This window comes from Tachyglossus aculeatus, chromosome 2, assembly GCF_015852505.1.
Source record: "Tachyglossus aculeatus isolate mTacAcu1 chromosome 2, mTacAcu1.pri, whole genome shotgun sequence".
In the NCBI taxonomy this organism is placed as follows: domain Eukaryota; kingdom Metazoa; phylum Chordata; class Mammalia; order Monotremata; family Tachyglossidae; genus Tachyglossus; species Tachyglossus aculeatus.
This window is the reverse complement of record NC_052067.1, coordinates 105,866,273-105,893,787: the sequence shown is the minus strand read 5'-3', so window position 1 is coordinate 105,893,787 and position 27,515 is coordinate 105,866,273. Positions and strand designations below refer to the sequence as shown.

General features: G+C 40.8%; 1 non-coding gene across 1 annotated transcript; it reads right to left on the bottom strand.

Annotated features, from left to right (window-relative positions):
• Positions 1-9,955: 9,955 nt before the first annotated feature.
• Positions 9,956-10,093, bottom strand: LOC119925069. The gene has a single exon (XR_005449740.1). It is a non-coding gene; the product is annotated as a small nucleolar RNA SNORA7 (small nucleolar RNA).
• Between the last annotated feature and the right edge of the window lie 17,422 nt (positions 10,094-27,515).

Sequence of the window (27,515 nt, the reverse complement as noted above, 5' to 3'; positions counted from 1 at the left end):
TGGGCTGTAGAAGGAAAGGAGGGAGGTGAGGTAGGAGTGGGCAAGGTGATGGACAGCCTTGAAGCTGAGAGTGAGGAGTTTTTGCTTCATTTGTAGGTTGATAGGCAACCACTGGAGATTTGTGAGGAAGGGAGTGACATGCCTAGAATGTTTTTGTACAAAGATATTCTGGGCAGCAGAGTGAAGTATAGACTGAAAAGGGGAGAGACAGGAGGATGGGAGATCAGAGAGGAAATGAAGGAGACAGTCTCACATTTAAAAGAAGAGATTGGATAGGTAAGGAGAGACTTTATGGAGTTCCTTGAAGTGGCTACCTCAGCTCCATTTCTTTCTTCTCCTCATAACCTACCTAACCCTAGCCTATGCCTCACCCCATCTTAGTTTTCTAACTTGGTGTATGTCAATCTATCTTTCAAAAGTATTTATTGAGTGCTTACTGTGTGCAGAACGCACTTTCTCTCCATCTGTTTCTATATATGACTCTGCCTATCAGTTTCTATGTCTCTGTCACTGGCTCTTAGAAAAGTATACAGACTGTGGCTGAGAGATGAAAAAAGAGAAAGACAGAAATAGAATGACAAAGAAAGTATGACTCAGAAAGAGCACTTCAGTTCAAAGAACAGGTATTTTGCTAAACAGCTAAAGCCCAAATTGACTTCAAAGATGTTCCCCCCGAAAATGATAGGATTAGATCTTGAAATTTGAAATTTCTTTGGAACCATGAGATGGAGTCATTCAACAGGAATAGCTATTAAATACATCTTGTTATTAAAAAGTTCACAATAGAACATTTTATCTAGTACTCATCGATTTTTGCATTTTATTTTATGGTCCTTGGGATAATTAAATAATTTACATACGTATTGAAAAACAGGTGCACGATTCAGGATTTATTCAGAGTGGCTTTGTAAAGAACACTGAGTTACCTCAAACATAAAAGATTCAACAGTAAAAAAAAAATATTTGGCTCTCTGAACATTCAGATTGGTACTTACCTTCACAAACAATTAAAATGAGACAGAAACTTCGTTCAGCTTTCAACTTTTAATGAAGAAATACATTACTGTTGTTATCACATTACAGAATAAGCATGTTCTACTTTTGTATCAACTGAATAGGCATGGTCTACTTTTATATCAACTGTAGGAGTTAGCTGTCTTCAAAAGGGAGATGTCTTCTGATGTAGTGCTGTAGAGTACAAGAGAAATCTATACCTTGCTAAAGAGCCAATAAATTACTGGTTCCTAGGAGACCTTCTTTGATCATATTTCACTAGTTGAAAGAATTGGTTTATGGGCCATTCAGAGGTGGTGTATTCGAACTGGTTCTCACACATAGGATCTTATTGGTGGGAACATCTGTAAATCAGGGTCACATCCTCTAATTGGTCTTCAAGGACTGGAACTTTGTGAGTGCGGGTATGTGAGATGGGGTTTATGGGAGAGGGTCATGACTACAAAAGTGTCAGCCTCTGACCTGAGTGATGTGATGTCCCCTGTTTGTGGAGCCTTCCACTTTGAAAGAAGCTAGTGGACTTGTTCTTGAACCTGGGAGTCAGAGGACAGGGTTCTAATCCTGGCTTCACCACTTATCTGCTGTGTGACCTTGAGCAAGTCGCTTCACTTTTCTCTGACTCAGTTGCCTTATCTGTGAAATGGGGATTAAGGCTGTCAGCACCATGTGGAAGACGGACTGCGTCCAACGTGATTTGCTTGTATCTATCCTAGTGCTTAGAACAATGCCTGGCACATAGTAAGCACTTAGTAAATACCATTTAAAAAAAGAAACAACCCACAAATGTCAGTCTGCTATTGGCTCAGATCTACCCAGTGGGGGCCAGACCAGAGGGCTCTGAGGTTGGCCTGAGATTCAGATGGATCCCACTGGAGAGTTCCCTATGGGTTTCTTTACTGCAACAGCAAGAAAGGTGGCTGTAGATAAGTGGGAGCTGGCATCCATTGCATCAACTTCCAGAGGATCTGGGGACTTTCTCTTGCCGGGAACTCTGGCTCAAGCACCCAAGACTCGCCCACTCCAGTGGGTGATCACCTTCTAGCAGTCCTTGCCCAGAAACAGCATCCCACATCCACAGCTCCACAGGGGAAGTGGGCTGGGAGTTGGTGGGCAGGTTGCTAGGAGGTCTCTCCTCCAAAGTTCCTCAAAGCAGCTGGGAGCAGTGGCAGTGGGAGGTCTCCCTGGGTCTTCCCTGGGGCCCAGAGTAATATATGTGTGTGTGTGTGTGTGTGTGTGTGTATGTGTTCAGCTGGAGGGGTGGGAGGCCTGCAAAATTTTAAGTCAGTGCTTCATAATTTACATTTGTTGCAGCCTTATAAAAATTCAAAGAAAAGAAGTTAAAGAGCATAGGGTTTCTTTGTTTAAAATCATTTGATTTTTAGGTAACTGTGGGATCCTAGCAGGACACAGAGAAAATGAGAGAGAAACAGAGAGAAGGTTTATGATGGATCAAAATCAGTGTCCTTTCCTGTACCCACTGCTCAACTAGACTCACCTTCTGCCATCTGGGTGCAAAAAGCAGACCTGGGGTATGCTGTGCTGAGTTCCGCCAGCCTGCCTGCCACACTCATCTCTTCCCATCAGGGAATTCTGAGGTCAATGGTCCCACCAAGCCAGGGGCAGAGAGCAGACCTAGGATCACTCCAGCCAGTAGGTCCACCACCACTGCAGCCGCCACCACCATGCCTAGCTCAGGCTCTCTTGGCCCCGACTGACTCCATAAACTTTAAAGCACAAGCCACATAGCTTGCTGCTTGGGGCTACCCAGGAAGAGTGGAAACAGGGAGCTCAGATGGCTGGGTGATAGATGGAAAGATGGGGGATGTCACTGGAATCTGAACCTCTTTTCCCTGCACCGCCCCCATCTTTGAAAGCCCTGCCAAACCAGAGCATAACCATGTTGGAAAAGCATTGAGCCTCTGAAATAATTCCACATGTAATCCAAAGATCCCAGAGTAATTCTCTAAAAGCAGGATCACTGTCCATAAAGACACATTTCAATCAATCATATTTATTGAGCACTTAGTCTGTGCAGAGCACAATACTAAGCACTTGGGAAAGCACAATGCAACAGAGTTGGTAGACACGGTCCCTGCCCACAGTTATCTTACAGAGAACTGTCCTAAACACCTAACCTTGTTTCCATTTCCCTGCCCACAATTAATTTACAGGGAATGGTACTAAACACTTTACCTTGTTTCCATTTTATTTTTCCCTTTGAGTTATTCTCAGCAAGTCCTCTTCTTCCAGAGCTGATACCTAAGTGACATATTCATCATTCCGTCTACCCTGGCTCCCTGGAAACCCCCATCAAATTACAATTAAAATTGCTTTTTCTGAGCCATTGGCTGAAGCTCAGTCAACATAAAAAATAATACAAAAAAAAAAAAAAGAACATGCTTTCTTGTCACAACACATTCTAACCGGCTGTAGGTGAGCCTGGAGAAAACAAATATAGAACTCAAAATACTCTGAATATAATCTGGAGAAGATTGAACAATAACCGTCAAGGTGCTGGAGATTTCCTGGGGATTAATGACTAGCTGGAAGGAATTGATGGCCTTGAACTGTACTCTGGGCTGTTAACCTCACAAGAAGTTAGAAATGCCTCTGAACTGAGGCTATGATTGCTACTGAAAGATAAACATATGAAAACATTTTTTTTAAAAAGTGTTTTTCCCCCCCATGAATGGCTGTACCTGTGTAATGGAGTCCACTGAGTTGTTAATAGCTTTGTCTCTCATTACATAACAATAAAAGCTTGTCACTTTGGCCAGCCTGAATGTACTAATGTTTTCATGAATGTATTTGTATTTTTTTTACCTTGGTAAAAAACAAAGTTATCACTGTTGGCTCTTGAATTTTAAAATCTATGTGCTACCTAGGAGCTGGCTTGTTGAATGCTACTCTTGCAGGTATTATGATTAGAATCAAAATTGTATTATTTGGTAAGATATTTCCAAGCATAAAATGACAGAGACCTTCTCAAAACCTGATTTTAAAGGAGCATGCACTATATCCTCTTACCTTTAGGTTTATAAGCGGAGACATAGGGGTAAAACTGTCACTTCCATGGCCTGAGATAATTGTGAGTCTGTGTCTGTGTGTGTGTGTATGCATGCATGTATATGTCTGTATGCATACATGTATATAGGTATACATGTATTTGTATGTATATATGTTGTGTTGTTCTGACGACTTGACACCTGTCTGCATGTTTTGTTTGTCTCCCCCTTCTAGACTCTGAGCTCGTTGTTGGGTAGGGACTGTCTCTATATGTTGCCAACTTGTACTTCCCAAGTGCTTAGTACAGTGCTCTGCACATAGTAAGTGCTCAATAAGTACGACTGAATGAATGAATACACAAGACTGCAAATGATATCACTAATGGTAAGATCCTCTCCCCCCCTCTCTGGGTCGCAGCTGGAGAGTTTCCAGTACTCTACCAGTTTCAACTATGGGAGGGAGAGTCAAGCAGAGGCATAACCATTCTTATTCCTACCTTAGGCAGTGGCTAGCGAGTGGAGGGCAATCTACTACAGGTCAAAACTCATTTGTGCTGGGCAGCATCTGCGTGGAAGAGAGTTGAAGGCAGAGACTCAAGTTTACTGTGCAGAAGGAGGCAATGGTAAACCATTTCCATATTTTTACACTGAAAACTCTATTGGTACACTACCAGAATGATTGCAGGTGGAGATGGGTTGCTGTGGAAGAGATGCGTCCATGGTGTTGTTTGGGGTTGTAGACAACTCTAGAGCATAAGACAGACAAGACAAGATCCTCTCCATGCCTGCAGGTAGAGCTGAAATGACCCATTTTGCACCAATACTCCAGTCTCCATTTCGTACATTTTAAATGTGGTCCTTATCATGCTTATGCATTTGCCACATATTCAGTTTTTAAATTTGCTAAAAGGTCTACAGATGAATCTGTAGACCCAGACTGAGCCCCCTCTTTCCTCTCCCTCTCCTCCCCGTCTCCATCCCCCCACCTTACCTCCTTCCCTTCCCTGCAGCACCTGTATATATGTATATATGTTTGTATGCATTTATTACTCTATTTATTTTACTTGTACATATCTATTCTATTTATTTTATTTTCTTAATATGTTTTGTTTTGTTCTCTGTCTCTCCTTTCTAGACTCTGAGCCCACTGTTGGGTAGGGACCGTCTCTATATGTTGCCAACTTATACTTCCCAAGTGCTTAGTACAGTGCTCTGCACACAGTAAGCTCTCAAATACGATTGATTGATTGATGAATCTCTGTCTGAGGAGAGCACAACTCTTCTTCTGATTCCTTCATGGTAGGCTGGTTAGTCTGGTGATGTTATCTCCCTGTAGACTGTAAGGTCATTGTGAGCAGGGAATGTATCTATTGTTGTACTGTCCCAAGTGCTTAGTACAGTGCTCTGCACACAGTAAACACTTAATAAATACGATTGATTGAATGAATGAATCTACCATGAATCCTGCCATACCACATAATAAAGAGTAGTGCTGCGAACGGAAGATGGCATTCTTAGTCTTAGTGGGCAGGTTTGTACCCATGTGTTTGAAACACTCAGTCCAGTTTGGCCCCTTGGTTAAAGAGGAAAAGGTAGGTTCTACCTCTAGAATGTCATGTGTTTGAGTTATTTTTGTAGTTATTGGTGATAGTTTGTGCTAAATCATCCACGCTCTCACCTCGTTCTGCCTGCACCCTGCAGTAGAGAAGCAGTATGGCTTAGTGGAAAGCATATGGGCTTGGGAGTCAGAAGTCATGGGTTCTAATCCCGGCTCCGCCACTTATCAGCTCTGTGATTTTGGGCAAGTCACTTAACTTCTCTGTGCCTCAGTCACCTCATCTGTAAAATGGGGATTAAGACTGTGAGCCCCATGTGGGACAACCTGATTACCTTATATCAACCCCAGTGCTTAGAACAGTGCTTGGAACATAGTAAGCGCTTAACAAGTACCATTATTATTAGTAGTATTACATGGCTGGTTAGGATATGTTGTAAGGAAACTAACTTTGCTATTTCATTTAGTTCTCTCTAGACAGCAATTCAAGCATGACAATTTGACACTGACATCAGTACCTGCTTCTTACTTCCATGATTTTTTTAGTGACTCTTTAGACTGGCATCCTGATTTACACTGACATTGGTCACCGCATGTAAAAAAGGGGTACATAGAATTTGATGTTTCCTTTAATGATTGTGAGAATCTTGTAGTATGGGGACCAGATACAATCTGATTATCTTGTTTTATCCCATTGCTTAACTTTTTTAATACTGTAATAAAATTTTAAAATAAGTAGATTCAATAAAGTTGAAGAGAATATTGGGAAATGAAAAGCTGCTCACCCTGTCCCAAAAACACTGTCTACATTTTCCAAAATGCTTTCTGTTTAAAGTAGTCTCTTAATTCAAATATTCCAAAAGAAGAACAAAACTCCCCAAATCTGTAAAAAATAAATAAATAAATAAATAAAATAAAATACACTGAAATTTAAATATTTGTACTGATGGTGAGGATTATTTAGCATCCAGGCAATGATTCAGGTATAGACAGTGTGAAGGTAGCAGCCAGATTTTGAGAAGCTGCATGGCTTGGGAGTTAGAGGTCATGGGCTGTAATCCCAGCTCCACAACTTGTCAGCTGTGTGACTTTAGGCAAGTCACTTCACTTCTCTTTGCCTCTGTTACCTCATCTGTAAAATGGGGATTAAGACTGTGAGCTCTACGTGGGACAACCTGATAACCTTGTATCTATCCCAGCACTTAGAACAGTGCTTGGCACATAAGAAAGCGCTTAACAAATGCCACATTATTATTATTATTATTATCTTATTATCTACATCGTTTTTCAATGTCTCTTCAAGCCATAGGAATTTAAAGCAGTGAAATACAGTGAGAAAACCAGGGGGAAGTGACGTTAAAAAAAAAAAGATAACATATGGTTATACCTATTTGAATTCAATTATTTTGCCCATAGGGTTTTATATTTCTTATCAGTGTTGAATTGAACTAAGAGGATGAGTACTTAAATTGCACTTGAGAGAGCACTTGTGAGCCCTGAGGTAAATAAAGATAGGATTGATAGCTCTGTAGTCTGAGATGCTGTGATGTATGTATTCATTCTCTAAGATCCCTCTCCATGGCATTGTTTTAGAATGAAGGCTGGAAATTCAAAGGACTGAAATAGTCAACAAGAAGCTCCGTGGAAATAATGTAGAATTTCTGAGTTTGGGGCTAAAGAAAGATGAACAGGGGTTATACATTTTTGTTTAGTATTAACTCATATTTTTTGTCTTGTCCCTCTAAATCAGTTGCTTCTTGAAGAAAGAGTCCTGACCATGTCCACCCTTTAGAAGTAGCAAAGCACAAGGCACAGGTCATACTCCCTAAATAATTATGGTTCATGGTAAGATGACTTTCACCAATTGTCGGAGAGGTTGGATTGCCTGTGATATAAACATACAAGCGCACACGCACAGACACACACACACACACACACACACACACACACGGAACAAAGGGGAAATTTAAGGAATTAGTTACCTGAAGAAGTTGTTGAGACAGAAATTATCAGTGTCAGAGTGGTTTAGACAAATTCATAAGTGAGTAGTTCATAACATGCTAAGGATGGAGTTAAGTTAAAGTTAAGGATGTAGAAGGGAAAGGTTAAGAATGTTGAATGGTCCATTCCTAACCATGAGAATAGAGGTCAAGGACAAAAAAAATCACAGTGTTCTTTCAAATGTCCTGTTGATACCAGAGAAACAGCATGGCTCAGTGGAAAGAGCATGGGCTTTGGAGTCAGACATCATGGGTTTGAATGCCGGCTCCACCACAAGTCTGCTGTGTGACCTTGGGCAAGTCACTTAACTTCTCTGAGCCTCAGTTCCTTCATCTGTAAAAACGGGGATTAAGACTGTGAGCCCCACGTGGTACAACTTGATCACATTGTATCCCCCCCAAAGCTTAGGACAGTGCTTTGCACATAGTAAGCACTTAACAAATGCCATTATTATTATTATTTTTATTATTATTAGAGAGATGATACTAGGCTGGATGTCCATTGGTCTAACACAGATATGACATTTCCTAGAAATATTCTTATGTTCTAAAAGTTACAAATGTTAGAGAGCTCAAGGCAAGGTTTGGTTAGATTCATGAACAATAGGCTCTGGATGGCATTTTGGAAGGAAAAGGTAGGCATGAAATGGCATGACTAATGCCCTTGATCTTTGACCTTGATGAAGTTTTATTGCGAGCACTGAGTGGTTAAGAATGGTGCTGGACCTGAATATTTTGTCTCTACCTTAGCCCTCACCACATTGTTTGACACTTAGCAAGTGCTCACAAATAGTCAGCCAGTCAATCATATTTATTGAGTGCTTACTATGTGCAGAGCACTGTACTAAGTGCTTGGGAGAGGACAGTATAACAATACGACAGACACATTCCCTGCCTACAGTGTACCCTTATAAAGGTGTAGAAACCAAGGGGAAATGTCCATTCTGCCTCTTCATTATTTAGGCCTTTACAGTTTATGTTTTGCTTTATCTATTGCTCATTTTAAAATGAATTTTCTATGCTGTTGGTTTTTTTTACATTAGGCAAGATCTTTGGTTGCCATTGTTTTTGCATGTAAATATATTCATCTTCTTTATGTTGCCCTGATAGAAAGTTGCATATTGATAACGAGCATAGAGGGGGATAATTAGTCTAAATTAGGCCAGTCTTGCAGTGTGCCATATTAAACAAGGCAGCTGAGGAACTAGGGAGTTGCAATTTACCCTGGAAAGCTATAAACAAAGTGAGTGTTAGTGGCAGTGTTATGATCATTAAAAAGCCCCTCTAAAGTAATTCAAGTTTCCGATGGATCTAGTACTCAGGAGAGACATCAGTGATAGACACAAAACACATTTCAGCATTTTCATTCCTTAGTATAATAGGTCAGTTTTGACAATGTATAATTTTCATGCTATCATATCTTATGGTTTCAGTTATTCCACAACATTGTCTTTGACAGGATTCAATCCCATAATGAAGCACCACGAGACGTCTCTGACCCAGACTCTCACTGATAGTGCTGATGTGTAATTACAGTCTAAGGTTCTTCTTTTTTCTATTTCTATCCAGCTTCGATCGGTTTCCTTCCAGATGCGATGCAGCAGGCTTTCATACCAAAATGTCTACATTAGCAGCAAGCAACAATATATTCTTCTCAATGATGAAGTTACCCTAAATCCATCTGTCTTCATATATTGAAAGTATGCCAAATTATCTTTGTAAAAATTAGCCAACTAGGTCCAGATCTGTGGAAGTCTTGGTGGGATCATGAGGATGGAGAAGCTCAAAATATAAATACATTTCTATGTTCATGAGTGTGTATTTTCCGTTTGTCTTGTCTTGAAAACTTTACTTGGACTTCTGGGGAGGTATTGAGGGCATAGTAATACTATTTTTTTTTCCTCTTTAGTGAACCATAATTACTTGCCTTTATGGATCTTTCCGTACTTCTTTTATGTAGTTACTGCAGGAGTAAGGAAAGAAGCTGGGATTTCACCCTAGCTGGTTCCATTTGAATCTGTTAGGTAATCAAGCTTAATAGTGAATTAACATTCTTTTCTCCTTTGGCATTACTAAGAATGGAAACCAAGTACTGCAGCCTCTTATGACTTCAAAATCCCCTGGAGATATTAGCAAATATGTTGTTTTCTCGGTGGTCTTGTCTTATGCCACTGAGTCGTCTTTGACCCATAGTGACTCCATGGACGCATATCTCCCAGAACAACCCACCTCCATCTGCAATCGTTCCGGTAGTGTAACCATAGAGCTTTCTTGGTAAAAATATGGAAGTGGTTTACTGTTGCCTTCTTCCGCTTGGTAAACTTGAGTCTCTGCCTTCTACTTTTCCCCATGCTGCTGCTGGCCAGCACAGGTGAGTTTTGACTTGTAGTAGATTGCCTTCCACTCACTAGCTACTGCCCAAGCTAGGAATGGAACGCGTATGCCTCTACTTGACTCCCCATCCCGTAGCCGAGACTGGTAGAGTACAGGAAACTCTCCAGGTGCATTCCTGAGAGGGGATTTCCCTGTGGTAGAGACAGGTAATAGAAATGTAACTATCATATCTGTCAATCTTTTGGGGGTCAAACCTATCTTCTATCCCCTGGTGGGATTTAAGACCAAAAAGGATTTCCAGAAAAATAAAATCCTGTTTCCATAAACCTCCTGGTCTCTTTACCTCTTGTCTTCCCTTCCCTGCCTCTGAGAAGCAGCGTGGCTCAGTGGAAAGAGCGCGGGCTTTCGAGTCAGAGGTCGTGGGTTCAAATCCCGGCTTCACCAATTGTCAGCTGTGTGACTTTGGGCAACTCAACTTCTCGGTGTCTCAGTTCCCTCATCTGTAAAATGGGGATGAAGACTGTGAGCCCCCCGTGGGACAACCTGACCACCTTGTAACCTCCCTAGCACTTAAAACAGTGCTTTGCACATAGTAAGTGCTTAACAAATGCCATCATTATTATTATTATTCTCCCATCCTTTTCTACCTTCCTCTACCTTTGGTGCTCCTATAGTGATCAATTAATCAATGAAATTTATTGAGCACCTACTGTGTGCAGAGCACTAAACTAAATGCTAGTTCAATATTACAGGCATGTTGCCAGGAAGACATTGGAAGAAATTACCAACTACCAACAAGCTGATGAGTTTTAGTATTGGGAGCACCAGAGCTAGGAAAGCATTACAAATCAAGTGTGCATGGCCAAATTATGGGTGATAATTGTTATTATTATTACTTGTTCTTGTTGTTGCTTCACTTCTGAAATCTGTTGAATTCTTGTATTGTATCAAGCACTGTACTAAGTGCTGGGGAAAGATTCCAAAAAAAAAAGTCAACAGAAAAACTCCTTACCCTCCAGTTCAAGCTACTCAATCAGCTCTCCTCCTCCTACCATACCTCACTGATCTCCTAGTGTATTCAGAAAGCATACTTCTCTCTTCTATTTCCAGCCTACTCACTTTACCTCAATCTTGTCTCACTGCCAGTGCCTCTATACATCCTCCCTCTGACCTGGCACTCCCTTTATCTTTAAAATCAATAAACTACTGCTCTCCCCATCTTGAAAAACCTACTAAATGCACATCTCCTCCAGGAGATCTTCCATGAATAAATCCTCATTTCCCCTACTAACCTTCCCTTCTGTGTCACCTTTGCACTTGGATCTGTACCCCTTAAGCACTTGATATTTTCATGTCTCCACTCAGCCCCATGTGCTTATGAACTTGTCCTTATTTTCTCCCATTTCTCCTATCTGTGATTTATTTCAATGTCCGTCCCTGCCTCTAGACAGTCAATTTCTTGTGGATAGGGAGCATGTCCACCAACTCTATTGTATTGTTCTCTTCCACTTGATATATTATGCTAAGTTCTCAATAAATACCATTGATGGATTGATTGATACAAGAGCATTGAATCAGACATAATAATAATAATAATATTGGTATTTGTTAAGCACTTACTATGTGCCAAGCACTGTTCTAAGTGCTAGGGGGATATAAGGTCAAGGTTGTCCCACGTGGGGCTCACAATCTTAATCCCCATTTTACAGATGAGGAAACTGAGGCCCTGAGAAGTGAAGTGACTTACCCAAAGTCACACAGCTGACAAGTGGCAGAGCTGGGATTAGAACCCATTACCTCTGCCTCCGAAGTCCGGGCTCTTTCCACTGAGCCACGCTGCTTCCCATATTGTCTAATTCCCCATATACTTTTGTCTACAAAGCAGGAAAAGGACAGACAGATAAACAGTGAAATAATTATATTTCACTTGAATTCAGTACAATAACAACACTACACTACATTAACAAGAAGAGAGGCAGTGCATCATAGTCATGGGGAGTAGTCTCACCACTCACCAATTGTTCATTCAATCATACTTATTGAGAGCTTAGGATGAGTTTAGTGGCATGGACTTCTAGATTGTGAGCCTATTGTTGGGTAGGGACCGTCTCCATATGTCACCAAGTTGTACTTCCCAAGTGCTTAGTACAGTGCTCTGCACACAGTAAGCACTCAATAAATATGATTGAATGAATGAAATGGGCTTGGGAGTCAGAGGTCCTGGGTTCTTATCCCACCTCCACCACTTGTCTGCTGTGTGACCTTGGGCAAATCACTTAACTTCTTTGTGTCTCAGTTACCTCATCTGTAAAGTGGGGATTGAGACTGTGAGCCCCACGTGGGACAACATGATCACCTTGTATCTACCCCAGTGCTTAGAACAGTTCTTGGCACATAGTAAGTGCTTAACAAATACCATAATTATTATTATTATTATTATTATTATTTGAAGCATAAATGTACCCATAGATGTATCCACTCTATTTTGACCCTCTAGTCATAGTTATATCTATCTTTGTCTCCCTATTTAATGTCAACCCCTTGTGGGTGGGTGAACATATTTATTTCCTATTCTAAACATCCCAAGAAGCTAGAATAGTGCACCACACCAGTAAATGTGTTAATAAATGTTGTGGTTACTACTGCTACTATTACTACTACTACTATTACTACTATGGGTTTCTCAGGGTTGCACCTAGAGAGTTTCCAGTACTCTACCAGTCTTGGCTATGGGTGGGAGAGTAAAACAGAGGCATATCCATTCCATTCCTAGCTTGGGCAGTGACTAGTGAGTGGAAGGCAATCTGCTACAAGTCAAAACTCACGTGTGCTGGGCAGCAGAGGCTGGGAGAGAGTCGAGGGTGGAGACTCAGGTTTACTGAGTGGAAAGAGGCAATGATAAACCACTTCTGTATTTTGACCAAGAAAGCTCTATGGATACACTACCAGAATGATTGCAGATTAGGTGGGGCATTCTGGAAGAGATGTGTCCATGGCGTTGCTATGGGTCAGACACGACTCGACAGCATAAGACAGCAACAAAAATTACTTCAATGGCCTTTCTATTGTTCTAACAGTTCTTACAGAGATATCCTTTCTCCTGTGAGACTGGGCTTATTCCCAACAATAACAGGCAAGAAGAGAGGGGAGGAGGCATCAAAGCCTCTATAATAGAGAGGCTTATTTTAAACTGGATTATATCAGTTTAAAAGGCATTTATAATCTTCCCAATAAGGAAAAGTTTTAAAATATGGCAACACTATGCAATAAACCCAGGCATGAAAATAAGGCCAAATTAGAGCTAAAGGAAATCAGATTACTGATCTAAAACAACTTTCAAATATTTTGCTTTTCCTTTTATTCTATTTTCATGACAATGTTTGTGAGGCACGCTTTAGAAAATGCTAACCTAGGGAGATAGGAATGACAGAAAGAAATAGGGATAATTAGAATAGGCATGCATCATTACGAGGAAACATTTTGTCTATCAGACAAAAGTTAGGTAGATCTACTGATTTCTATTTTTAAAATTTATGAGTCTGAATTAACCCTATTTATTTAGGGATAAAGAAACATTATTACTCGTATCCTGACAGGGCTAAGCAAAATGACAAATAGCAGAGAGGCAGTCCCTATGTGATATTACCATTTTAAGCCCTTCCTCCAATTTTGGATTGAATAATTACTTAATAGTAACAGCAAATAACCTGACTAACAATGTGAAATGTTCACTGATTATCAAAATAAAATCTTTATTAAACTTAATTAAAATCTGGAGATCTAATTCAGACACATTATAAGCAATATTAGCGAAACATTACCCAAGGCTTTCAAGTTTTCATCTTCCCTCCTTATTTCTCCCTCTTATGCCATTGAGCACTTCCTTATTATCATTGTATTTGGACCCTCACCTCCATATCTTTATACTCTACTGCTTCATCCTGTAATTTATTTTGGCATCCGTCTCCTCCCTGGATTGTAAGATCCTTGAGGGTGGGGATCATATGTACTACCTCTATTGTACTCTCTCAGGCACTTAGTTTGGCACTCTGCACTGAGTAAACAAAAATTAAATACTAGTCACTGATGCAATAAGAAATAGGTAGCCACTTGGAATATGTATTCCAGTACCTACCTGCAAACAAAGTTTCCATAAACCCCTAGGAAGCAGGGACTCTGACTTCTTCTTTTGTATGTTCCCTAAATCCCTAGTGCAGTACTCTGCACCAAGTACAGTATACAATAAATACTGATGGTGATGACAATACTTACAAAATGGAAGCAGTAACAAACTCATTTTCTTTCTCTAAAAAGAGAAATAACTTACCTAAAATGGTATTGTCATAGTAGGTAGGACTATATTGCTGTTTGTTTTTTTGCTTAGCCCTGCCAGGATAGGAGTAATAATAATGAAAAAGGGTTAATTCAGATTCACATTTTAAAAAAAAGTAATCGGTAGTTCTACCTAACTTGTGTCTGGTAAGAAAAATGTTTCCTATTAATGATGCATGCCTATTCTAATTACCCCTACTTTCTGTAGATGGTATCATGGTTTGATTTCCTGTATCCAGTAGGTTGTGCTTTAAGATATGGGGCTGACATTAACATTCTGGTATCACTGGGTAAAGTTGTATTTTGTAGAGTGGGAGATAGTTAAGAGAAGGGCCACATAAGCCATTTTGCCCCTTGAATCATTCCATTCCCCCACTCGAACCCAGGAAACTCTGACTCCTGGGATTAATGATACCTTTCCTGGTGCTCTAATCCCACTATTCCCCCTACAACTTCATCTAAATATGTCCTGTGAAATCACTGTTCTATCATGGACAAACTCCTCTCAGCCTTGACCTCTCTTACTGCAATTACTTCCCCCATCCCTTTCCTTGATGGCTTTCCTTGATGACACTGTCACCTGAGGAAGTCTCACTTCCTCCTACTTTCCATGACTCATGAGGGAAAAAGGGGAGATGTTTACCTGTTTTTCATCCCCCAATGCTGTATTCACATCATCCCTCCACCTAAATGCTTCATTTTCTCTTTCTTTAACAATTCAAAACTCTTAAACCTCATTTTCTTCCCCCATGATATGTCTTGCCCATCTTGAAAAACACCTTCTCTCAACTCCACTATGCCATCTAGTCTCATTTCCCTCCTCCCATTCCTGTCCAAATTCCTTTGATGTATATTATGTACACTCACTGCCTCCACTTTCTCTTGTCCAAATCCCTTCTTGACCCTCTACAATTCAGTGTCTACCCCTCTTTACTGAAATCAGTCTCTCCTTGGTAATCAATGACCTCCTTTTTACCAAATCCGATGGACTTTATCCTAGTCCTTCTTATCCCTGCTTCTAATCCCAGCTCCACCGCTTGTCAGCTGTGTGACTTCAGGCAAGTCACATAGCTTCTCTGTGCCTCAGTTACCTCATCTGTAAAATGGGGATTAAGACTGTGAGCCCCATGTGGGACAACCTGATCACCTTGTATCCATCCCAACACTTAGAACAGTACTTTGCATAGTAAGTGCTTAACAAATGCCATTATTATTATTGTTATTATTATTTTTAACCACGTTGGCTGCCTTAGACCTCATAAACCAGTCTGTTCTCCAGGAAAGGGTATTGAACTTTGGGGGTTTTTTTTCTGGCATTGTTCTCTCCTGGTTCTTTTTTTAATTGCTCTTGTGAATTTTACATTCCCTCTCTCACCTGCTCTTCCTTTCCCTCTCACTCTCTAATTGTGAGCATTCCTGTAGGTTCTTTTTTCTATCCCTTACAATTAAATGATCTTATTTCCATGGCTTTAGCTAGTATCTACTGGGGATGACTCCCAGTTCTATATAGCTAGCCCAGATTCTCTTCCTTCTCTGAACTCTCACATTTTCTCCTACTCCAGAATATTTCTACGTGGATGTCCTGCTGGTACCTTAAGATCAATGTTTCCGAAACTGACATCCTCTTTATTCTCCCAAATGCTTAGAACAGTGCTGCGCACAAAGTAAATACTCCACAAATACCATTAATTGATGGAATGATCATCATCTCATCTCCCAAATCCTTTCCTTTTCCTAACTTTCCCATCACAGTTGACAACACCACTATCTTTCCCATAGCTTAGGTCCATAGCCTTGGCCTTATCCTTCAGTTGTGTTTCTCGTTCAAACCTTTATATGTAGACTGTCACTACACCCTGTCTTTTCGTCCTCCAAATCATTTCCAGGATCTGACCTTCTTCTTCATCCAAGTGGCTTCCATGCTAATCAGTTGATCAATGACATTTAACAAGCTCTTGCCATGTGCATAGCATTGTATTAAGCACTTGGGTGAATACAGTGCAATAGTATTGATAGGCACAGTCCCCTCCTATAAGGCGCTTACTTCCAGGCACTTGTCATATCCTGTCATAACCTCTTAACTAGTTCTTCTGTCTTTGGTTTCTTCCTCTCCAGTCCATAGAATGCAAGCTCTTTGTCTCTCTTTGTTGCTGAATTGTACTTTCTAAGTGCTTAGTACAGTGCTCTGCACACAGTAAGCTCTCAATAAACACGAATGAATGAATGAATGAATGGACAAGGAACATGTCTACCAACTTTGATGTAATGCACTTTCCCAAGCATTTAGTACAGTACCCAGCTGACATTAAGTGCTCAATAAATTTCATTGATTGATTGATTACTGGAACAGTGGGTAGTTCTGCTCCTTGTGCTCATCTACAGCCACAGAGTCAAGAAATGCTGAAGTGCCCGGAGTTACTCTATAAGCACCTGACTACTTGTCATTCCCTCACTCAGAATCAGTTCTGGGGGCAGCAATGTAAGGGGTGCTTATGCAGCTCACCCCTAAAATTGGCTCTGTTAAGAAAATCCTATTTCCTTATAGTCCTTCCATTTATGTCTGTGGAAGATTTGACCTCCACAGTCTGGTGTTCATTTTCCTTCCTGTCATGTGTAATCCTTGTATTTGAGACAATAGTGCTTGGAAATGATGACAAAGACCTGTCACAGCTTCAGGAAGCCCACCACCCACCCTGAGGAAAGCACCACTGTGGAAGCGGGCACACCTTCAGAATCATGTAGCATTTCCAATATGCTTTGTGGTACCAGGCTAAATCACAAGAACCTCTGGTCAACCAAGCAAAGGGACTAAGAGGCAAATGAGAATTCTTCTGTTCTTAAGTTACTCTTTGAAAAGTTGCAATACTCTTGAAGTTTGGCTGTCAGATGTTGGCTTAGGTTGGTGTATCTCACATATAAAATTAAGAAATTTTTAAGCTTCAAGTCGTGCTTATCGAGGCTCTCTGACATTAGCCCTTACGCATAGAAGGAGTTGGGGAAGAGTTAGGGACTGAGGATACTTGGTGACCATGGCTATCTTCTCTGTGTTTCCCTTCTCGGGGCAGATATGTGCATCAGGTTAGAGCAACTTCTTACCTTTATCTCCACTTTAGGCAAACTTGCCTGAGGAAGACCACAGTTTCACCTTTACATCCTGTTATGAAAGTGTTGAGACCCACACTCCACCATTAAACAAAAACCCATAAACCCAATGATGTAAATAAGCATTTGTAACTGGATGCTTTAGTCCCTTCATCATTTGTCCGTGGCCTATACAGATGTAAATGGTCAGTAGACCCACATGTCTCAGATGGGCCATTGCCATCCATTTTAGAATTTTGTGTAAGTGACGATGTTTTGTGTCTCCCACTGGGCTTGTGGGTGCTTTATAAATGCTACTGGATTCTGCCAGCATCCACATGGCATCAACTGCTTAAACCATGAAGGGTTTTGTGGGAGGTGCCAGAAGAATTATAATCATTTACTTCTTCTGTCCCTTGGAATCAGATTGAAGGGAAACCATAGCCTATGATACACCACCATCGCCTCGGATGGTCACCTCAGACTTACAAACATAGAGAAAACCCTGTGCTAATGCTCAGAGGCTGTGCGATGATCCCAATATCTGCCTCATATTTGTCAGTCTCTGCTCGGAGTTCATGCCTAACGTTGCCTAACTTCCTCCATCAGCATTTCAAGTTAAGCTCATGTCAGTTTCCTTTATCAGCCCTTTGTGCTTATTGATCAGATACTGCCATCATCTTGATCGTCCTTATCTGCAATTGAACCCTCCACCCGCTAGGCCCCCTTTCCCGCCTCTCAGTGATACCCCCTCCACCCCTTAACCCGGGCTGTCAGAATAACGAATGTTTGATTTCAATCCTCTCCCTCATTTCTCTGTTCACTGCTCTGCAGGTTAATGCAGATTCCAAACTTCAACAAGCAGCTGTTAAACATGTCATTAACACGGCTTCGGCTGCAAATGAAACTCAGCTATTGGGATTATTCTGGGAGCTCTAGTTTTGTGATGAGCTTTGTCAATCACAGCTGACCTGCTGTGTACAGAATGAAACTCAGATTATCTTCTTTCTTCCTCAGACTCTTGTCATTTTTTCACAAAGAATTACTATTCTACTCCCCGAAAGATTGATTACTTGCACAAATAAGAGAGTCTGAGGCATTAATACAAAATTCACAGGCTTTTCTTTATCTCAAACCTGCAACTCCCTCTACATTTCCTCCTGGTAATTATATTAGAATTGTGTACACTAGGAATTGCCATCTGATTATTATGAAACTAGTTTTGTCATGACAAAAATGAGCTTAAGTCTTGTTTTTTTGGAAAATGATCAGTACAGTGCACTGGATGAGAAAGAAGGAGATTAAATCCAACTTGCTTTCATCCATGAATGCTTTCATCTCTTTTTCAAACACAGGAAATGATTACCACTGCTATAAGCTGCAGTTCATGTGAGTGAAAAAGGATAAGAAAATATTGAAAATTCTGTAACCAACAGTAGGACATAATATAGGTCCCAGGCACCCACTGAGCGGCACATACTTTATTTTTCCATACCATCAATGTCAAGATTTCACATTTTAAAGGTTGCCTTACATTGAGGAGTGCTGTTAACTTTTGAAGAATATGCTAAATTAGGTATACTCTCCTAAATTGACTTGTTTTCCCTCACCAGAAAATTAAATAGGAGAAAAAATGTCAAATGTCATTGGCATTGGCAGCTGGTCCTATATGAGGAGGTTACGGACTCCAGGTGACCTTTGAAAAGATGACATCATTGTTGATGACCTTTGACTAGATGACATCATTCTTGATGTTGGGTGGAAGGGACGATTAACGATCTTTAGGAAAGAGCTGTCAGAAACATCACTGAAGTTTTTGTGTCACACCTTGAAGTAACTCTGTCTTGGCGGCTTATATTCAAAAAGCTCAGATTTTCTTCCAAAAATATACCTCAGGAATTATTCTCTCACTGAAACAGAAACATCTGTACCTCATTCTCGGATAAGCATCCAGAGCAGTATCTACAATAGGATGTTGCTTCAGGTAGAGGGGGCATCTCTAGTCAAGCCTTCCATGGCAATTCTCTGACAAAATAGGACCTGGGTGCACTTTAAAAAGTGACATTTACTTTGATGACTATTATTCTTCCTGAAATTCAGTGGGCTTCTCATAGCCTCAAGGAGAACACTGGGATCTCAAAGCATATTGTATAGAATGGCTGTACTTCTAAACCCTTGGGAGAAAAAGTGGAGAAAGGGATTGAGTAAAGACAAAGAGAAGGAGAGCTGTAAAAAGAAAAGCAAGGGCATCCACGCACTCATTGAAAGTTGTGCTTCATATTGGAAAATAGTATTACCCATAGCTAGATCCTGTGAGTCAATGGTATTTACTGAGCCCTAACTGTGTGAGGAGCACTAACAGAGTTGGTAGACATATACCTTTCCCAAAATGAACTGACCCTGACAATCACAACTGTGTTTCACTGTTTTGAATCTCTTGATCTTAATAGTGATAATAATAATAATTTGTTAAATGCTTATTATGTGCCAAGAACTATACTAAGCATTCAATAGCTACAATGCAATCAGGGCAGACATAGTCCCTGTCCCTGATCTTCATGAAGACTGAGGAGAGCAGTCCTTTCCCTGACAGTCATGACAGGCTGTTGTGTCTATTCCTGATGTCACCAAGCAGTCTCCAGCTATTCTACAATGCTCATGATGGTGTCACGCTTTCTTTAAAAATGTTTCCTCTGCCCTCCCTGCTTGTGTGGGCTCCATCACATTGCTCTTTGAGCAAGATGCTTAGGAATCCCACTGCCATCCATTCTTCCCACAAGTCCCCGTGGTGGAGCTGCATTGCTGTGAACATTACTGCCACAGTGATGACCTACCTGTCTTCCAGATCTCACTCTGTGATGTGCTCCTACTTGGTATTTACTTTTGAGTAGGGATCCCTGTTGAGAAGCCCCACTTAGCACATCCCACTAGTCCAGTTTTTCTCCATCAATTTCCTCCTCAACTGTGAGCCCACTATTGGGTAGGGACTGTCTCTATATGTTGCCAACTTGTACTTCCCAAGTGCTTAGTACAGTGCTCTGCACACAGTAAGTGCTCAATAAATATGATTGATTTTTATTTTATTTTATTGAAAAAAGCAAACTGATTCTGAAGGCAGAATTTTCTGGCTTCATCTACATTTTATTCTATTCCGTGGCAAATGGTTTTGAAATATGAAAGAGACATATTCTCCTGTAATACTATAAATCGTTCTACTCTTTGTTAGTGAATATTAACGCTCCTTGCTGTCATGCATATTGGAACCTAGATATAATGATAAGAGCATTGTGTCTTTTATATTGTTATATTATACTCTCCCAAGCACTTAGCACAGTGCTCTGCACACAGTAAGCACTCAATAAATATGATTTATTGAGAAGCAGCATTACCTGGTGGACAGCAAGCGAACCTGGGAATCAGAAGGACCTGGATTCTAATTCCTACTCTGCCACTTGTCTGCTGTATGACCTTAGCCTCAGTTACTTCATCTGTAAAATTGGGATCAAGACTGTGAGCCCTATATGGGAACAAGAACTGTGTGAAACCTGATTAACTGTATATACCCCAGGGCTTAGTACAGTGCCTGGCATATAGTAAGTGCTTAACAAATACCATTAAAAAAAAAAAAAGATTGACTGAGTGGAGCATGGCTCAGTGGAAAGAGCCTGGGCTTTGGAGTCAGAGGTCATGGGTTCAAATCCGAGCTCTGCCAATTCACTCATTCATTCATTCAATCAATCATATTTATTGAGCGCTTACTGTGTGCAGAGCACTGTACTAAGTACTTGGGAAGTACAAGTTGGCAACATACAGAGATAGTCCCTACCCAACAGTGGGCTCACAGTCTAGAAGGGTGAAACAGACAACAAAACAAAACACATTAACAAAATAAAATAAATAGAATAAATATGTACAAATAAAATAAATAGAGTAATAAATACGTACACACGTATATACATATATACAGGTGCTATGGGGAGGGGAAGAAGGTAAGGTGGGGGGATGGGGAGGGGGAGGAGGGGAAGAGGAAGGAGGGGGCTCAGTCTGGGAAGACCTCCTGGAGGAGGTGAGCTCTCAGTAGGGCTTTGAAGGGAGGAAAAGAGCTAGCTTTGCGGATGTGCAGAGGGAGGGCATTCCAGGCCAGGTGGAGGATGTGGGGTGGGGGTCAACAGTGGGACAGGTGAGAATGAGGCACAGTGAAGAGATTAGCGGCAGAGTAGCGGAGGGTGTGGGTTGGGCTGTAGAAGGAGAGGAGGGGGCGAGGTGATGGACAGCCTTGAAGCCCAGGGTGAGGAGTTTTTGCCTGATATGTAGGTTGATTGGTAGCCACTGGAGATTTTTGAGGAGGTGAGTAACATGCCCAGAGAATTTCTGCACAGAGACAATCGGGGCAGTGGCGTGAAGTATGGATTGAAGTGGGGAGAGACAGGAAGATGGGAGATTGGAGAGGAGGCTGATGCAGTAATCCAGTCGGGATAGGATGAGAGATTGAATGAGCAGGGTAGCGGTTTGGATGGGGAGGAATGGGAATTGGTTTGTTGGCCAATTGTCAGCTGTGTGACTTTGCGCGTCACTTAACTTCTCTGTACCTCAGTTACCTCATCTGTAAAATGGGGATGAAGACTGTGAGCCCCCCATGGGACAACCTGATCACCTTGTAATCTCCCCAGCGCTTAGAACAGTGTTTTGCACATAGTAAGCACTTAATAAATGCCATTATTACTATTATTATTATAGTCAGTAGCACCTCTTCTTGCAAGGCATTGTTTGTCTTCGCTCCTCAATTCCTCTCTTCTTAGACTGCAAGGCACCTGTGAGCCTGGGACCTTATCTGAATTACCATCCTTTCATCTTTCTCAGGGCTTAGATAAGTGCTTTGCACCCAATATGTTCCCTGTGAATGCTCCCTGCTCTGGAGATGATCACTGTAGTTATTTCCCTCTCCATTGCCAGTCCTGTGGACTCCCTTTTAGCTCTTCCTGGAACTGATGAAGATAGTTTTCCTTTGCAAGATTTGCAGTTGTCCTTGATGTCAACTCTAAGGGACAGGAAGAGAAAATAGCAGCAGTAAAGATACACCTACATAAATATCATTTTCAAGTGACATGAACTGTGAGGGGGCATCCCTACATCAGTCAAGAATTTAGCTAAAGGTTCTCAATATTGTATTTACAGTGTTCTCAAAGTCTTTGTTAATGAAAGCAACAGACAAAATCTTTATGGCAATGAAGTACTCCCAGAGTACAACTAGGTAAATAACCTGGTTGTTTGTAAAGAAATTATTGGTACTGAATGTTGTTTAGTTATCCACCTATCTGGAGGCAGGGGGCTAGAGCTAATCCCCTCTTGCAGTTCTTTCTGGCCCTAGGATTCTATGATTTGATTGCAGAGGGTACTCTAAATTCTCATCTCTCATTGAATGCTAGATTGTCCTGGGAAAAGAGAATTACTTCTTTTCCAGTAACCCAAAAGGCAGCAATATGCTTGACCTCTTTCCTTGAAGCACCTGGAAGTCTGAACACTCAATTTTTTTTTTTTGCCATTTCTAGCATTAGAAAACCCAGCCTCTGGCCTCCACTGAGATTAAGGAGCACAGTCAGCAGTGACTTTACAAAGTACCTGTACCTGGAAGGTGTTTAAGGCCAAGACTAGGGTCTGAAATTTCCCCAAGCCAGCAGAATTTTAATAGCCCTCCTCCGGATGGCAGAAATAAATGAAAAATATACCCGTGTGCATTCTCAAGGCATTTTTGTTTATCACCTTTGTGAGAACTGTGGACACAGTGGGTCATCTACCTTAATAAGTGTAATCATATCCAGATTATTCAGTGCTAATTTATTTGACCATTTTTTATATCCAAAGGACAATGCATTAAAAACAAGTCACAGACAATTCTTTTCATGCAAAGGTTAGGGATTCTCAATGTACATTCAGAGCCATATACACGAGTGCAAATAAGTCAACTACCACAGCTATTTAATCAGGAGCGTTTGTTGATTTGAGCAGAGCCCCTATGCTGTGAAATGAAAAAAGAAAACCAAATTTTCTTGAGCAATCTTGCTGTTCCTGCTTCAGGTGGTAGGCCATTTCACTAAAGCGGCTCAGACGAGAATGTCATTAGTTCTTAAGCCCCAGGTGAATTTGCCACTGTTCCACATGATTAAGCCAGATAATTGTGTGTTGATAGCGAATGTGGTTGGTGAAATACAATTTCTAGGACCTTCCTAAACAAACACAATGTAGAAGTGAGTCAAAGTGCTGTCATTTCAGTCCTTTGTCACAGGCTTTGCACTTGCAGACATCTCTAGTGAGGGCTGGAACATAATTCCGTGGTTATATGCGGAGGCTCTTAAAGGTGACCTGGCTCAGGGTTGAATCACAGGGAGCTCAGCATTTGGTTTCAGGAAGGGAAAAACCCATCTTGTTAAAGTACCAATAGATGGTCCAGGTTTCCTCCTCTTACCTTACTTTGGACAAATGATTACTTCAAATTTGTTTTAGAAGCACTTGTGATGGTAGTGATCCCTTCAGAAATGAGTAAAAAATACAGACATCACCAAAGATTAAAACAACAATAAAACCCGCCGATGGGAAAATACAGCAAACTTTCCGGGTCAGGTTTTTTGAAGCGGTAGATGTGCTTGCATGTGAGGAATGGTTTTGCACCTCCAAGTTGCTGTGGATGAAAGCAAATGAACATAAATCAATGATTCTGATGGCTGCTTTGAGGGGATACAAGCAGGCAGCCTTAGTTCATCTTATCCCAAAATGCAAAGGTTAAAAAAAGAAACAGTATTTGTGATGGAGAATGAAGTGCTTATGCTTTTCTTTGTACAATTTGGTTTCCTAGGGTTATTAAGCATGATGAGAGTGCCATTTCCTGGATGGTGTTCTTATTTTAATTCCTTGTAATAAAAACACATTATATTGATTCAAACAGATAATGCATGAATATGAAAATTCTGACTGGTTGATCCCCAAGGAAATATCTCCCTGGTAGTCTGCAAAATAGTGTACATATTCTGGGTATGCCAGCAGCAATTCCGATTGGGCACTCTTAAGGAGAAATCCAGTTAAGAACCTTTGCAAGGCAAAGGTGAATTTAGGAAGAGACACATTAAACTGAAGGCAATTGTTGCTGCTTAACCACAATTGACATTTTCTATTTGTCATTTATTATTCTCTTTAACATTACACTGCTAGTGCTGGGTCATTTCAAAAACATGCTTCCTTTTCATTTTTCATTCAGGACATTGAGCTCCAGTGACATGTTAGTTGTTGGAACTAAATATCTTGTTGAGTGAAGACTTGTCTGTATTTGAGAATCACATTAATTGCTTCATATTGGGGATCCTTTAGCTCAATCTGACCGAAAGGACTCAGTACTAGCCAGTCAAATACGAGAACTCACATTTCTGACCCCTGGGGATTTTTAGAAATAGATTCTGAGGCAGAGAAGCACTTAGATGATAAGGAGGTATCAGTTCTTCACTGGCTTAACACCAGGGTATTATAAACTAGGAAGGTAGAAGATAAAATCAGAATGATGTGGGGACATTTTTCATTAATAACCTGGGCATGATTTTGGAAAATGCATACACACATATCATACGTAACACACCAAGACACAATCATATGTAAACATAAATGGGTGAAGAATTTTCAGATAAGAAGCTCTTCAGGAAAATGGTCCTAAGCCTTCTGATTTGAGAGATGATTAAAGAAGCAAGTTTCATTGGCTAACCAGCATGGGGGAAAGAGTATAGATTGAAAGACTGAAACTTTATAAAGCCAAGAGTTTGGGGAGGTGCAGACGTGTGGGGGACAGAAGAAAAGAAATGATAGAAGCTCTTGAGAGCTGGAAATAGTTAATCTTTTAGACTGTGAGCCCACTGTTGGGTAGGCTCTATATATTGCCAACTTGTACTTCTCAAGTGCTTAGTACAGTGCTCTGCACACAGTAAGCGCTCAATAAATATGATTGATTGATTGATTAATCTTAAATTCCATCTAGGCCAGAGGAGATTAGTCTATTGGGTTTAGGTGCAACTCCTAGTGGATTCACAGTTGTGAAATGTTACGAACAGTAGGAGCTGAAGTCCTGGGGATTTGTTGGTCTTCAGTTGGCAGGAAACCATCTTCAGATCCCCAGGACCCCTACCTCAGGCCACTGAACTTAATAAAGGGTAGAACAAGGATAAAGCCTTTTCCACACATGAGCTTAATCACGAGGAAAAACGGAGAGCAGTTCAATTTGGCTTGCAGTTTCCCACAAGGTTTCTAGTTGATAGTAATTAACTCTACTGAATCTTGGACAAGCAGCTGACCAGCATTTGTTGAATTTGAGTGCTGAAATGAGTGGGATTAGTACTGGTCAGGGAATCTTCTGTGGGGGTTTTTAGAAGCAGTTTGACGCACTGATGGGTCTGAGACCTGTGTTCTGATCCCGGCTCTGATGCTTGTCAGCTGTGTGACCTTGGACAAGTCACTTAACTTCTTTGTACTTCAGTTACTTCATCTGCAATATGAGGATTAAGACAGTGATCCCCATTTGAGACATGGACTTTGTACAACCTGATTGCCCGATACCTACTCTGGAACTTGGAACCGTGCCTGGCACATAGTAAGTGCTTAAAAACTACCCCTTCCTCCCCCCCAGAAAAGAAAAAGTCTGGTTTCTCATGGAAGGAGAAGGATTGAAAGACATGTTGAGAAGAGCCCAACTTTTGTCTTTTCCATTAGGATGAGAAACCTGTGATTTATAGTTATGTAATGGCCGCCGTGTTAAATACAGGGGAGTGGGATAGATTCCTGGAATATCTAATTCCAAAGGAAAACTAGCCACTGAGGGGAAATGGTTGCTGAGATTTATTCTGAGAGGAGCCTCCTTGCTCTGGGATAAAAGATTTGCTATTTTTTAAGTGCTGGGATAGATACAAGATAATCAGGTCCACATTGGAGCTCACAGTCTGAGCATGAGGGAGAACAGGCATTGAATTCCCATTTTGCAGATGAGGAAACAGAAGCACAGAGAAGTTAAATGATTTCCCCAAGGTTACATATTAGGTGTGGGGTGGAGCTAGGATTAGAACCCAGGTCCTCTGACTTCCTAGCCCGTGATCGCATGCTGTTTCTGGGATCCTGAGGACCTGCAGCACAGCTAATATCATCACTCTTGGAAATGATTTGACTCTTTCTGAGAAAAATGTATGATACTATCTTGGATGCAGGGACCAAATCTCATTTAACTGGTTGCTGTTTAAATAAGGAACTTGTTTCCATATCCAGCACTCTTAAATGTCTCATCTTGACATTTAAGACCCATCTTGCTCTTTATTCATTCATTCAATCATATTTATTGAGCGCTTACTGTGTAACTTTCAGCTAATTCCCTGGTTCTTTCCTAAAAAGACACAGGTAATATCTAGTTCATGAAGGGGCAGGTGGGACTAGACTTTTATTTGGACACACAAAAAAAAACCCACCACAAAACACCTGAATTAAATATCAACACATTATTAAAATGACTCTGATGAAGCTGCCAGTTTAAAACAGACATGTTAAAATAATCTTAAATTGTATCCAAATAACCTTGATCTCCACTTCAACTGCTAAACATTTTTAATGTCACTCAAAAAAGCTCCCAGTAGGACCCAATGGGAAATGTAGCTCTCTACTTGTAATATTTCTAGAAATAGTGCAATTAGTTTGATTTGTGCCCACACATAAATCCTTAGTAAATTGGGTCCTATATGTTTCAAAAGCTTTTCCAGCAGTATTTAAGATTTCCACTGAAGAGGTGTAAAGAGAAGATGTGGGAGTAGAATGTGAGGGCTCTTAAGCAAAGCATCAATTTGTGTTGGGGCATATTTCAGTGCTGCAAAAATTCTAGTTGTTTGAGCAAAATCATGGATAAGCCTGTGATTTGCCTGGAAGGTTGTCAGTGAGCAGGCCATTAGGCAGTTTCCTATTACTGTTAATCAATCATTCATATTTGTAGAGCACTTACTATGTACAGGGCACTGTACTAAGTTCTGGGGAGAGTACAAGACAACAGAATTAGCAGACATGTTCCCCACCCATAATGTGCTTACAATCTAGAGGGAGAAACAGATATTAAAAATCATTTCTTAAACTAAAAGCAGCTTCAGTTCCACCCTGGATGATCTGTGTTATAGAGCCTTAGCTAGTCCC